A 13596-nucleotide genomic window follows, 5' to 3' on the forward strand; every position below is an offset into this window, starting at 1 on the left:
TAAAAGAGACTCAGGGAAAATAGAAAACAAAATTCCTCTATATTTTTTACGAGATAATTAATATTAGAGAGTCAATGACAGGCCCATCATGCATATTCTAAAATAGTATTAATGAATTCTTGCCATATTTTTAAAAAGTTCTGGTCTACGTTGGTTTGGTTTCTGCATTGCACTCAGCACTGCTAGGATAGGTTTCAACCAGCACACAAGCATGAATTAAGCGGGTATGAAAATGTTATATTCATTCACAGATTGTGGCATGTTCATTTTATCTATCTATCTATCTATCTATCTATCTATCTATCTATCTATCTATCTATCTATCTATCTATCTATCTATCTATCTATCTATCTATCTATCTATCTATCTATCTATCTATCTATCTATCTATCTATCTATCTATCTATCTATCTATCTATGTGTGCTCTCATTGCTGTGTACCCTTACTGCACAATAGTTAAATTTGGGTCTTTCATTCTTTAGAACAAAAGCATTTATACTGCATAAAAGTATCAATAGAGTGTTGATTAATGAAAGCAACATAGCACTTGATACCCCTGGCTGACCTTTTCTAACTAAATTTCCAAAACATTAAATATACCTAAATCTGCCATATCCTACAGTTAGTGAGGTGTTAATTAGGACATAATTGTATGCTCTGTGATGTTGGGAGACACAGCTTCAAAAATGACTGTCTCCACTCTGAAACTCCCAATTTTAAGCTACACTGACAGACACACACATTTTTTTTTATGTCTGGTCCTCTCTATTACAGTGCCAGATCCATATTTTTTGTTTTATTTTATAAGTTTTTGCATGGTGATCCCTTCATTCTCTTTCTGCACTTTTCAAACACACTAGGTCATTTTCTGAAAGATGTACTCAAGAAATTAATTTTTCTAGGAATGAAGTATTTGTTTTTCATTTAAATATTTTTAATAAGCAGCACTTAGAAACAAGTCAGATTTTTCTTGATTTCAATTTACCCTGAACACATTCTAAAATTTCAGTAAGGACATGCAGCTTTTTAATATTAACTGTTTATTTAGTTTGGGCAACACTAGATTAGGGTGACAAAGTGGATTTCAATATTGCCTGACAGATTCAGCATCCTGTGTTTGATTCCTGACTCTGGACATTGTCCAAGTAGAGTTAGCATGTTCTTCCTGTGTCTCTGTGGGTTTTCCTCTTGCACTCCTCCCACATCCCTAAAGACATGCAGATTATGTTATTTGGAAATTGCAAATTGACCTCTGTGCAGGGCCCCGCTATAGACTGGCACCCTGACCAGAGTTGTTTTTGCCTTGTTCTCAGTGCTGCCAGGATACACTCTTCTGTGACCTGTGTGAATGGATTTAACTGGCTTTGGAAGTGTTGTGTTAGCATTTTCATTTGCTATGTCAAATCTGTAGTAACACAGGTTCCATATAATGGTATATCAGCACATTATGTATTGACAATTTCTCATATTTCTACAGTATTAATTCTCCAACATTGTCTTGGATATACAGTAAAACAACATCTCTTCTAATATAATGAAATGTAATGTGTTTTATGCTTTGTTAAATTAATTGGAATGACTGTTTCACATAACCATTATATAATATTCTTTTTTTTTTTTTTTTATCATTGATCATTAAAAATCCACCATAAAATTCTTCAGTACCCAAGACGTTTTTTCCTATACTTTAGAAGTTTTAAAGGATTTTCAAATTATTTTGATAAAATCTGCATTTCACAGCTTGTTAAACTTATTTTGGTTATATCGTATATAGAATATTAATTTTGAAGTATCATCTTTTGTTAAATCTGTGGTAAATTGGCAAACAACTCTCTAGTATTGATGAGTAGAGAAAAGCCAAGCAAAATGACACCTTTTATTGGCTAACTAAAAAGATTACAATATGCAAGCTTTCGAGGCAACTCAGGCCCCTTCTTCAGGCAAGATGTGATGAGTAAATATGACAATGATATGTCATATTTATAAGTCAGTAATAAGAATCCAAACAAAGACTAAAATTGTTTATATATAATCACTAGACATCAACTTAGTCTCTTGAACCTGCGTGTACATCTTCAACACTTTGGGGAACGACTCAGAAATGCAGATCAGAAAAAAACTACGAGTCCCAAGATCCCTCAGGTGCTTAGTATTCTGTGACGTCAACAAACATCGACGAGCCCAAACCTTCTCTGTTTGTCGCGCTCAGGAGTAGGTCGGGGTCTCAGATATTAACCAAAACAAACCAGGTATTCTTAAAAACAACTTTAGTATTTTTTCGTATTTCTTAATATTGACATGCCTACATTTATCGTAAAATATTTTGCCATTGTACGTCCTGTATGCTTTAATTTTTTAAATTATTTTTTGCTTTATTGTCGCATATATGGTACAAGACTTGTGGCTTTCACGTTATGTAATGAAATTGATATTTGAAACTTATTTTTCCAGGAGCTTATTTACAGAGTAAAGTACTTTGTTTTCATGTTTTTTTATTCATTGAGACCGTTCTGTACGTTCTATTGCAAACAAAATAATTGGTCTAATATCTACTGTACATACATTCGAAGTTTTCAGCCTAGCTGGTTATAAGTTAAGTAATGCAAAAAAAAAAAAACGGTCATAGTTTTAGATCATCAGCTTTTCACATCACATATACAGTATGTGGTTTTTGTCAGCGTCTTCGATCTCACCCGATGCTGTGTTAAACTTTATTATGGATCAACAAATTACGTAATTTTGTCAGTGGTTCGGATTTTAAGAAGAGTGCACTAGTGTCAGTGTGAATTTCAGTTTATAACTTAACCTTTATCATCTAAAAATCGGTAGAGTTAAGCCCCCTTGACATGCATAGATGGCTTAACGTGTTCACAATAAATTATACAGCAGTATATACGAGTAGTTGTGATTGTTGATGTCGATGCCAGGATGTGAAAGAGTAGAAGGCGTATTTATTGATGTAGCAATAGATTTTTGTTAATGAAAAAATGAAGATGCTAAAAATAAAGTCCTTGCCTGGAAATCCATAGGCAGAGTGGTATTTTACTGGAAAAAATATGTATCAGATTTTTATGCAGCAAATATATAACATTTAATTTTAGTTTTCATGTTTTTGTTCACTTGAATGTACTTTAAACCATTCACTAAACTGTAGCCTTAGTGGCTCTGTAATTTCATCCACCGTTTATCTGAAGCCTCATTACCATTTCAGTATTACAGAGAGCTGGAGCTTTCTCAGGACTGTTGGGTGTTCCTATGTTTTATTATATTCCATATTTAATGTATAGCTTGTTATTTTATATTGTTATTTAATGTCAAGTAAAAATATAAATGTACATTTTTTGCAGATTTTTAGATAATTGCATATTCAGTAGGAGTGGCATGATAAAGCACTGGTTAGTATTTAGGCTTAGTAGCTCGGGGGACTTTCATTGATGTTCGCACTCCAAGCTACTCACTGAATATATGGAGTTTTCAGATTCTTCACTTCTGCACAGTGTTTTTTTTTTTCCCCTTAGGTAATTTAAGTTCTTCCCACATACTGTATACAGTATTTATAAGGTTGATTGTGAACTCTGGTTTGGCTCAGTACAAGTGAGTATGGGTGTGAAGAATTGGCATTCTGTCCACATTTTGTTCTTGTTTTAGCCCTGATGATACCAGGATATGCTTCTGCACCACGTTAATTGCATGTATATACAGTACATGCATACTAGCTAATCATTAACTTCACATTAAAAACGTAGAACACTGGAACTGCCATATTTGCTTTTCAGCCTTTGTGTGCCTTAAATAATCACTTAAGATACAGTTACTAGTAGGGAAGAGAAGAATAAAGTTGCAGGTGGGAAGTTCCTGTTGGCTTGTCTGCTCACAGCTGCCACAATGAGTGAGTTATGACAGTCCCCACCCCCCTTTTCATCAAGGTATATTATGCTTAATATCCTACTTTTGCTTCTGCAGTTCTATTTCTTCAGTGGTTATGTTCCAGCCTAGCTTGTAACAATAGATGGGTGTACACACAAATCACACAATTATTTTTTCCATGACTCTGCTGACTTTTTGAGCTTTACTTTCTGTCTTGTTAGTTTACATAACCTACTGAGATTCATACCAAGTGGCAGTGTAGTGAAAAGAGCACACAATAGTTTCATTGTACTCTGTACAAATAACAATAAATATGGACTAAATTGATTATATGCCATATTTTTAATAAAAGCCTTAGATTTTTAAAAGAGCTGCCAGTGTTTCCCTGAAAAAGGTAGGGAGTGTGATAGACATTGAAGTGTCACAGATTTCATTGCTAGTCATTGCTAAATTGACCCTAGCCTGTGTGTGTCAACCCTGCAATGGACTGACAGTGTCCAGGGATTGGTCCTGTCTTGTGCCTTGCCTGTGATCCTACCCTCATGGATGGATGTATAGCTAGCCTTGAATTGGTCTTATCAGTGCTGGCACCTAACACTCTGGTCTGAAAGGGGGATGTGGGAACAGGTCTTCGATATCATGTACTGATGTCCAGATGCTCCGATCTCTGTTGTTCTTAAATGTCAAGTAAAATTAGTAACACATGGCAAGGGCGACCAAGACGCCAACAACCCGGAATGCCGCTATTAATCTGATTCCACTTCATGCACTGCCTGTAATGTTGGTTTATTTTTTATTGCATGCTACAGGCCTTTGCAATATTCTTTCTCACTGTAGCATACACATCCATTATCAATCCAGCAGCAGCGTATATTTGTGAAATAATGAAATAAACTTTCATTTAGTAAAAGCGTTTAAGCGATTGTAACGTGTGACTTTTTCAATTATTGTCCAGTTGTTTACAGAATCAAGGTTGCGATTCATGTCTGGACATCAACATTCTATGCCGGTAATGGCACTTGGTAATTACTTTCAGAGGTTTATCTGTACCCATGGGGCTGACAGGGTGCCACGGAGGAGGACAAAGTGAAGCACACTGTCGGTCTTCTTTTAAAATGGCTGAACATTACAACACTGCTTTGCTTTCTTCTTTTGTCTCCTTTAAAAGACATGGATGTGCTGGTTTGCAATATAAGTGTAATTTATTGTTAAGTTTTAAGGCTTTTTCTATCCATGGACAACTGTACCCTAAAGTCCCATGTTAAGCTGCAAGGATAGACAAGGTATTTTTGAAATTTATTAGAAACACTTCACTTTAGAACACAATTTTATGTGAGAAATGAATGTATACCATGATTGTGAAGAAATAACTTGAAAAATTCAAAACCTATCCTTTATTTACTTTTTTGTCATTTTCCTTTTAATTAACCCATTTCCATGGTGTTTGCTCATTTAATTGTAATCTAGTAATGCAACCTATCAATGAGCAGAGAAAATGCCTGGGAAAATAACACCAAAAGGCATAAACTAATTATAGGCAACATGTTCATTAGTAAATAATCTTATTAATAATCAGTATACCAGGAAGCCAAAGTAACGGCTGTATTTTGATTGGCCCTTTTAATGGTCAGTAGCCAGTTGTACAACAAAGTGCTCCATTTTATTAATGAATGAGGTTATAAGCAGTAAAAAAGCACACAGGAATCAGAGTGTTAAAGACAAATTTTAGTGTGATAGCAAGAGTAATACATATTATTTTATTACAAATATTAACTTTAAATTTCGGGGACATTTTGTGCCCTTTTGTATTATGAGGCACATTTATTTAGTTTGGGGGCAGTTTTGCCCTTTGCCCCTGATTATTTCCAATGCTGATCTAATTCAAACTAAGATTTGTGTCCACATCAAAGAGGACCTAACCTGGTCCAAACACAGCAAAATCTTAGTAAAGAAGGCACACTAACATCTTTACCACTTCAGATGCCTTAGGGATATCAAGCTGGCAACCGAATTATTAAACCACTTCTACAAATCCACCAGTAAAAGTATTCTGACAGGAAGTATTACTGCCTGGTTTGGGAACAGCACACAGCTGGCCCACTAGGCTCTGCAGAGAATGGTGCAGTCAGCCAAACAGATCTCTGGTTGTGAACATCTAAACTTCAAGGGCAGTTACACCAAGTGATGTTGAACCTGGGCAAAGGAAATTAACAATTTTCCTTTTCCAGCAACACCCTCTTTTCTGTACCATGGTTAGGTAAACACTGCTGCTTCCTAAAGTCCACTTTAGAGAGACAGAGGAAGAGAATTTTTCCACGGTCCATATGCATTTTGAATAAGGAAAGTCTAGGACTACACAATGCCCCATTGTTAACTGTCTTACATTAAGTTATTTAAGTTGTTTATTTAGTTATTTATTATTTATCACATACTTAAAATTATTTTAATATTGATTTTTGATATTTTTAAATACATTTGTTATTGTCCTTTTATGTTATTGTTAAAGGCACAATCCTTAGAATTGAGCAACTAAACATTTCAGCACATATTGTACAGTATGTATAATTTGTATGTGACAAAATTGATTTGATTTTCTTTTGATTTTAGATAAATTACGGTTTTCTCAGTTAGTAAAGTAATTAGAACAAGGTGCTGGTAATCAAGTTCACATAATTAGCTGATGACCAGAAACTGTTATTACCTTTATATAAACTGCTCAAAATAATTAAAGGAACACTTTATAATCAGAGTATAGCATCAAGTCAATGAAACGTCTGGGATCTCGATCTGGTCAGTTAAGTAGCAGAGGGGGTTGTTAATCAGTTTCAGCTGCTTTGGTGTTAATGAAATTAACAACAGGTGCACTACAGGGGCAACAATGAGATGACCACCAAAGCAGGAATGGTTTAACAGGTGGAGGCCACATACATTTTTCCTTCCTCATCTTTTCTGTTTTTTCACTACTTTTGCATTTGGTTATGGTCAGTGTCACTACTGGTAGCATGAGGCGATACCTGGACCCTACAGAGGTTGCACAGGTAGTCCAACTTGGCCAGGATATCACATCAATACGTGCCATTGCCAGAAGGTTTGCTGTCTCCCAGTACAGTCTCAAGGGCATGGAGGAGATTCCAGGAGATGGGCAGTTACTGTAGGAGAGTTGAACAGGGAGGGACACACAGACCTCTACAGGCTAGACAACGGCACCTTGACTGCCATTAGGTATCGGGATGAAATCCTGTGTGTCCTGGGTTCCTCCTGGTGCACGACAGTGCGTGGCCTCATGTGGCGAGAGTATGCAGGCAGTTTCTGGAGGATGAAGGAATTGATACTAATGATTGACCCCCCCCCTCTTGCCTGACCTAAATCCAATAGAACACCTCTGGGACATTATGTTTCGGACCATCTGACGCCACCGGGTTGCACCTCAGACTGTCCAGGAGCTCAGTGATGTCCTGGACCAGGGGCCTCATGTATAACGCCGTGCGTAGAACTCACAGTATAACATGGCGTAAGCACAAAAGCGGGATTGTGTGTATGCACAGAAAAATCCAGATGCAGGAATCTGTGCGCACGCAAAATTTCACGTTCTTCCACTACATAAATCCCGATCAGCATGAAAAGTAACGCACGTGCACGCGCCTTCTGTCCCGCCCTAACTCCTCCCAGAATTACGCCTCTTGGAATATGCAAATCAATATAAATAGCCTTCTGTGAAAAGACAATGGGAAAAGCACGGGGGAAAATATAAGAATTTCAGCGAATACCAAGTGAAGGCAAAGGAAAAACCTACTATTTGTTGGTTTAAAGAGTGGTATAATCAACAAAAGAAAGTTGATCAAGTGACAGAGTGTCGGAGAAACTCGAAAGATCAAGTTCATAAAGTCGCACAGTACCCGAAATAAAAAAGAAATCACATATCAAAGTCGCCGTGAAAAGGCGACTCGTAGCCCACCGTCTACTTATTAGGGTACAGACAAAAAAAAATTGGCACACAGTGGGGAAAAAAGCATGAAATGTCAACTTTAATCTCGAAATTTCCACTTTAATCATGTAGTTTATTTTGCCATTAAAGTAGAACATCATAAACTTCATCTTAAAATCGTTTATTTTACTAGTTTCTCAAGTAGCACGTTAAATGCTTTGTTCTGTATTTGATCTTCTATGTGCTCTATGTGTGTGAATCACTACGTGCTTCCGTTCTTTCTCTTTCTCCGACAGGACACAGAATCCATTACATTCAAGATATTACAGCTCTCTGAATAATTAAAATACTGAGATGTATACGTGATATCATTTTCATGATGATAGCAATGAAAGCATGTTATTAAACATGGGAACACGGTGGCGCAGTGATTGTTCATATCTCACGCAAGAGGCTTGCTGCGCCATGTGCGACCTTCGATGAAATAATTTATTACAGAAGTACTGTCTCTTTCAAACGTACTTTTCTTTCTCCAAATACCCAATCGCCACACAATCAGCTCTGTAATAGACGTTAAGCCATCTGTAAGCTTAGAACGCCGATTCTTCTAAACTTTTAAGGAACATTGAAATATCTTTGTAGTACATGTTTAATTATTCTATCCGTCTATACTTCCGTCAGCACCAGCAATAATACAGCGCAAGGCAGGAGCTATCCGTGAACTAGCTATACGCTGCGGCACCGTGTCCTCACATGTTTAATTATTAACAATGCAGATTATTTAAATGAAGTTAAAGTTTTATCTGTATACTGTAAGCAACATATTTTGCTGCATTTCATCTTAAAAATGATATTGTCATCATATGCGCTTTATAAAGTAGTGCAGGTTGTGCAATATTATAACTGTAGTGTAAGTTTACAGTGAGGTAATTGTACTTATAAGTACAAACAGTTCTACAAGGAGCACTTGATGGACTGATTGAGTGCGTTTATAGTTCTTGGGATGAAACTGTTTCTGAAATGCGAGGTCCGTACAGGAAAGGCTTTGACGCTTTTTGCCGTGGTTGAGGTAGTGTGTACTTGAAACTGTATACCGATAATTCTCTTACCGATCAGCTGTTGCTGTGATTCACACTCGGATACAGTGATATAAATACTCCGAGTGGTGCAGTGAGAGTAATATGGAAAAAGATGATCCGCAGTGGCAACCCTTAACGGGAGCAGCAAAAAGAAGAACAAGATGCAGTGAGCGTAACAACGCTAAAGCAGTTATGGTATTTGGAATACTATGGCTATTCCCTGGACCATTATATTGCTACAGGTTAATTACAATCAGATGCATTACACTAATAAACAATATGCAGTTCATTTCAGTGTGTTTATAAAGCCGCGTCAGAAATGTGGAGCTAAGAAAGAAAGGGTGATCACACAGGAACAGTAGCACTGCTTTGACGCTGGGTGCCGCCAGTCTGCAAAACCGAGCGGAGAAATTGCGTACGCCAAGGTATGAGTTACCGTTGAAATGTGCGTGGCTTTACGCCAAGTTTAGGTTTTATATATCGCGATTTGAGCGTGGAAACATTCGTACGCAACATTTCTGTGTGTATGCACCGTTTATACATGAGGCCCCAGATCTGGGAGGAGATCCCCTAGGACATCATCGGTCGTCTCATTAGGAGCATGCCCCGACGTTGTCAGGTATGAATACTGTACAAGCACATGGGGGCCATACAAACTACTGAGTAGGATTTTGAGTTGCTGCAATGAAATTCCAGCAAAATGGACTAGCCTGCCGCATCATTTTTTCACTTTGATTTTCGGAGTGTCTTTGAATTCAGCCCTCTGTAGGTTGATAATTTTCATTTTCATCAAACGATGTGGCATCCTTTCGTTCCTGACACATTACCCAGTCCATGTCAGTAGCGATATCCAGCATGTTTTTTCCCATTGAGATCTGAAGTGTTTTCAAAGTGTTCCTTTATTTTTTTGAGCAGTATATAAACAGATCCTTAGTTTGTGATAAAACAAGGCCATGCACAAAAAAAAAGTCTGCGGCAATCCCAGAACAGTCATGGAAAAATATGAGACAAACATATTGTAATCCACCTTAATAAAAGGATGTGTTTCAATGTTTCTGTTTGCCTGGTTGCTGTGTCTCTGTCATTCCAAAATATGGCACATCACAAACATTAACACTGCGTTTACGAATTTCGTACCAAATCTTTATATTTAATATGCTACCTCGGCTGTTCATTTGTCTGTCCAGGATTTTAAATCACCTGTAGCTCACAAACCGTTTGAACCTATTGACGTGGAATTTGATACACATATACTACGTGATGTATACTATCCACATTCGGGTTGATGACTGACTTCCAAGGTTATTCCTCTTTATTTTATTGTATAATCAACTCTTGGAAGCGGCCAGCAGGGCAGCCATGCGGTACATGCATATGGGCGCCGTTGTAATTCCCTACCACCTTTGCCGTCACTTCCCCTACCTCTTCATATCTTAAATCATTCTTGAAGCAGATTGACGACTTAAATGCCAGCATAAGTGAAAAATTAAAGAAAACGTACTAAGAAATTGTAACACAAACACTGACTTAATCAGTTTCAATGCGAAAAGATGCCAACGAAAGAAGAGAAGAAGCGGGGGGCCGCTAGGGTGGAGAAAAGAAGAGCTGCTCAGGAAGCAGCAAGCGCATCAACCTCTGAGCAAACGAATGCTATGTGTTCAGAGAAAGAGTATGAAAACTACAAGTCAAGTGTAATCACTGCACGTTATTGTGCTGTACGCCGTTACTGGTAGTAAATAAAAGGGTTATATGCATTGCATAGTGCACTGCAAACATTAACGCTAAGGTCTGCATTCGTTACATAGATTTTTAGCCCATCTTAGACACGTAGCACAGTTAGTGAAATCATATTTTAGTGAAACATGACATTGTACTATTCAAAATACTCCAAATTATGCTTTCATTTTAGAATGTAATAAACACAATTTCCCTTTAGTATAAGCTACTATATTTCAATTAGTCAGCACCTTCCAAACATCCAATATGGCAGCATTAGTTAGGTGGTTCATTTACTTTTATTTTTTTATTTACTTACTGTTAATGATTGTATCCTTCTGCTACCTACCTACTTCTCCTTGTTTTTGTTTTGGGATATTGCCTGTTGCTTATCCTGTGTGCTCTGTTATCATTTTCTGTTAGCTTCCTTCAAGAGATGCAAAGCAGCACAGTGGTTAGCACTGCTTGTTTGCTGGCCCAGGTGACTGTTAAAATCCTGAGTTCACAGCTGTGTGGAATTTGTATCTTCGTCCTGTATCTGCATAGGTGTTTTTTTCAGAAGGTATAGAGTTTTTTTGTTAACTGGTAATTCTAAATTGGCCCAGACCAATACCTTATTTTGACTTTTGCTTTTCAGCCATTGCCAAAGGGCGTCTCTGGCTCCCCATGATATTACAGTTTGAATTAGAAAGTTAATAAAATGGCCATATGCTTTCTTTCAAATTCATAATGGATTATGCTGTGGCAAAATATGTGATGCTGTCAAAGTTAGGGGAAAAAGCAATACAGTTGAGTATTTCAATATTTGTTTGCTTCTTATATTAAATTCTCTAGTCATGTTTGTTATATACTTCGGTTGTTCTTGATTTTTACAATATTACAGTGAAAAAATTTGCACAATACAAAACTTGAAATTTGCTTACATTGTCATATTAAAATCAAGTACATCGGCTGACTGCAAACTATTGCTGTCTCTTTAACTCTAGCTGATAGGAGCACGTACAGAATAATATATGCCTAATTTAGATTTCACAAACTGATTGGACATGCAAGAAGCTTTAGTTGAAACATCTCCACCTATTTGCAAGAACCTGTGGCTGCTTTGTTTGCTGCCGTTCTGATTGGCCAGCTATTGGGAGATTGAGTTTCTCATAAAATAATATTCTTAAAAACTGCTTTCCATTCGGGAACTGTGAAAGACGGAAAGTCACGCTCCCAATCTAATTGAGTGACTTAAGAGTGGCTTTTCATATGGTTGCGCCTTTCATATGTTTGGGCCTTGTTCTTGGAGATATAAACTGAATAGAAAATAACAGTGGGTGAGAGGACAAAGGATGAGACAAATATAGAAAAGAAAAAGGAAGAGGATGGTGTAGAATAGAGAACTTATACATAGAAATTGATATTTGTGTTGTCTGAAGATGTCAGAAATGTTGCGAAGTATGGTGATACCACATTACATCCAGACTGGGAAATAAATTGAACTGCCCCCTATTTGCAATAATTATGAAAGGTGAGATTAAGGTAGTTAAAGAATGTAGTGTTGGGCAGGTGCTTGAGTGTTTTTCCATCTTATACCATATAGTAAGTGCAAATGTAACTAATGGGCACTTTATATGAAGCTGTTACAATCTTGGAGAAGTAAAAGGTTAGAAAAAGAGAGATCTGGGAATGGCCAATTTAGGTTCAATGAGGAGCCAAGATGGAACAGTTCCAACCAGCACCAAATCAATATTAGGGTTGCATTATAATTGACTTACTGAGCACAATAGTGGAATAGATAAATCAAGCATTCTGCCCTGACCATATTAACATATGCTTCCCCAAATTCCATCTAATACATGAACAGGTGATGAAATGACCTATTCATTTGGTTGAATGCTTATTCAGCCTGTATGGAGAACAAACTGTTACCTGAGGAATTTTGGGTGCTTCATCGATAATATGGGGAAGACGCCTGGTTAGTACAAATAAAATTAGTCTGGTTGGGGTGAGTTAACTTAGAAATTACAAATTGAAGATGACATGCCAAAATCTTAGCAAGCAGTTCTGCTTTATTATGCTTTAAAGGTTTTGAACCATACCTTGAACAATCTGTTGGATGTTGACCTTGTTTTAACTAAAGGGTGGTCATGGCAGCTTTAACAGAATCATTTGTTTGAGTGGTGGAAATGGCAGCTTAGCATTCAAAGCTTCCAAAACACTGAAACCCATCTAGCCCCAGCAACTTTGCCGATTACATAGAATATAAAGTCTTTTTAATTTTAACTACGATAATAGGGGCATCTAGAGTAGAGGCATCATCATCCAAGAGTTTAAAATGGGTTAGTTTAGAGAAGAACGAGTCAGTTTCACCATGGATGGTGTCAGAGTGAGAAAAAAAAAAAAGGAATATAACTAGTTCATCAGAGCAGGATCTCAAAATTTTGATTGGTTGGTTTTGGAATGTTGGCCTTAGAGGCAAAGTTTCAGAGAAAAAGCCGTATTTGAAATTGGCAACTGAAAAAGTTAAAATGGGCAAAAGAATACAGACATTGGACAGAAGATGACAACAAAAGTGTATTATGCTCAGCATCCTGGAGTGATTTTTTCTCTGTTGCAGATGAAACTGATATTTAGTGAAGAAGACAACTGAGAACCTGAAAGGCATTTGTTTCTCAAGCTACAGACTCTGTTGTCCTAATACTCTTATGCAATTGCCCATCTGGACCTTTCCCTTCTTTTTCTGTTCTGGCTGGATCCAGTTTTCCTTCAGCTGTTAAAACAGTACTAGACACAAGTCTTCATTTTTTGGCAACCTGGCAAATACAAGAGCCTTCACTCTACAAAAACAAAACCAATATATTAACATGTGTCTTGAGAAAGCCATTTCGTTAGAGCCATTTTTGAAACTAGAAATGAACTTTGTGAATGCCAGTACCTTGCAATCCAAGTGAACAGAATAACAGGTTTCAATGATGCAAAAGCAATTGCAGATGTTTCTCTAATAGCCAATTAGCATGAAAAC

At 37.1% G+C, this 13596-nt stretch overlaps 1 protein-coding gene across 1 annotated transcript in view; it reads left to right on the top strand.

Annotated features, from left to right (window-relative positions):
• Positions 1-2169: 2169 nt before the first annotated feature.
• The window catches only part of r3hcc1l (R3H domain and coiled-coil containing 1-like), a 67923-nt gene continuing 56496 nt past the window's right edge, over positions 2170-13596 (top strand). Inside the window, exon 1 of the mRNA XM_028795664.2 lies at positions 2170-2251. The gene's annotated coding sequence lies outside the window, so the exon portion shown is untranslated. The remainder of the gene's footprint in view (positions 2252-13596) is intronic.

This window comes from Erpetoichthys calabaricus, chromosome 2 (assembly GCF_900747795.2).
Source record: "Erpetoichthys calabaricus chromosome 2, fErpCal1.3, whole genome shotgun sequence".
Taxonomy (NCBI): Eukaryota; Metazoa; Chordata; class Cladistia; order Polypteriformes; family Polypteridae; genus Erpetoichthys; species Erpetoichthys calabaricus.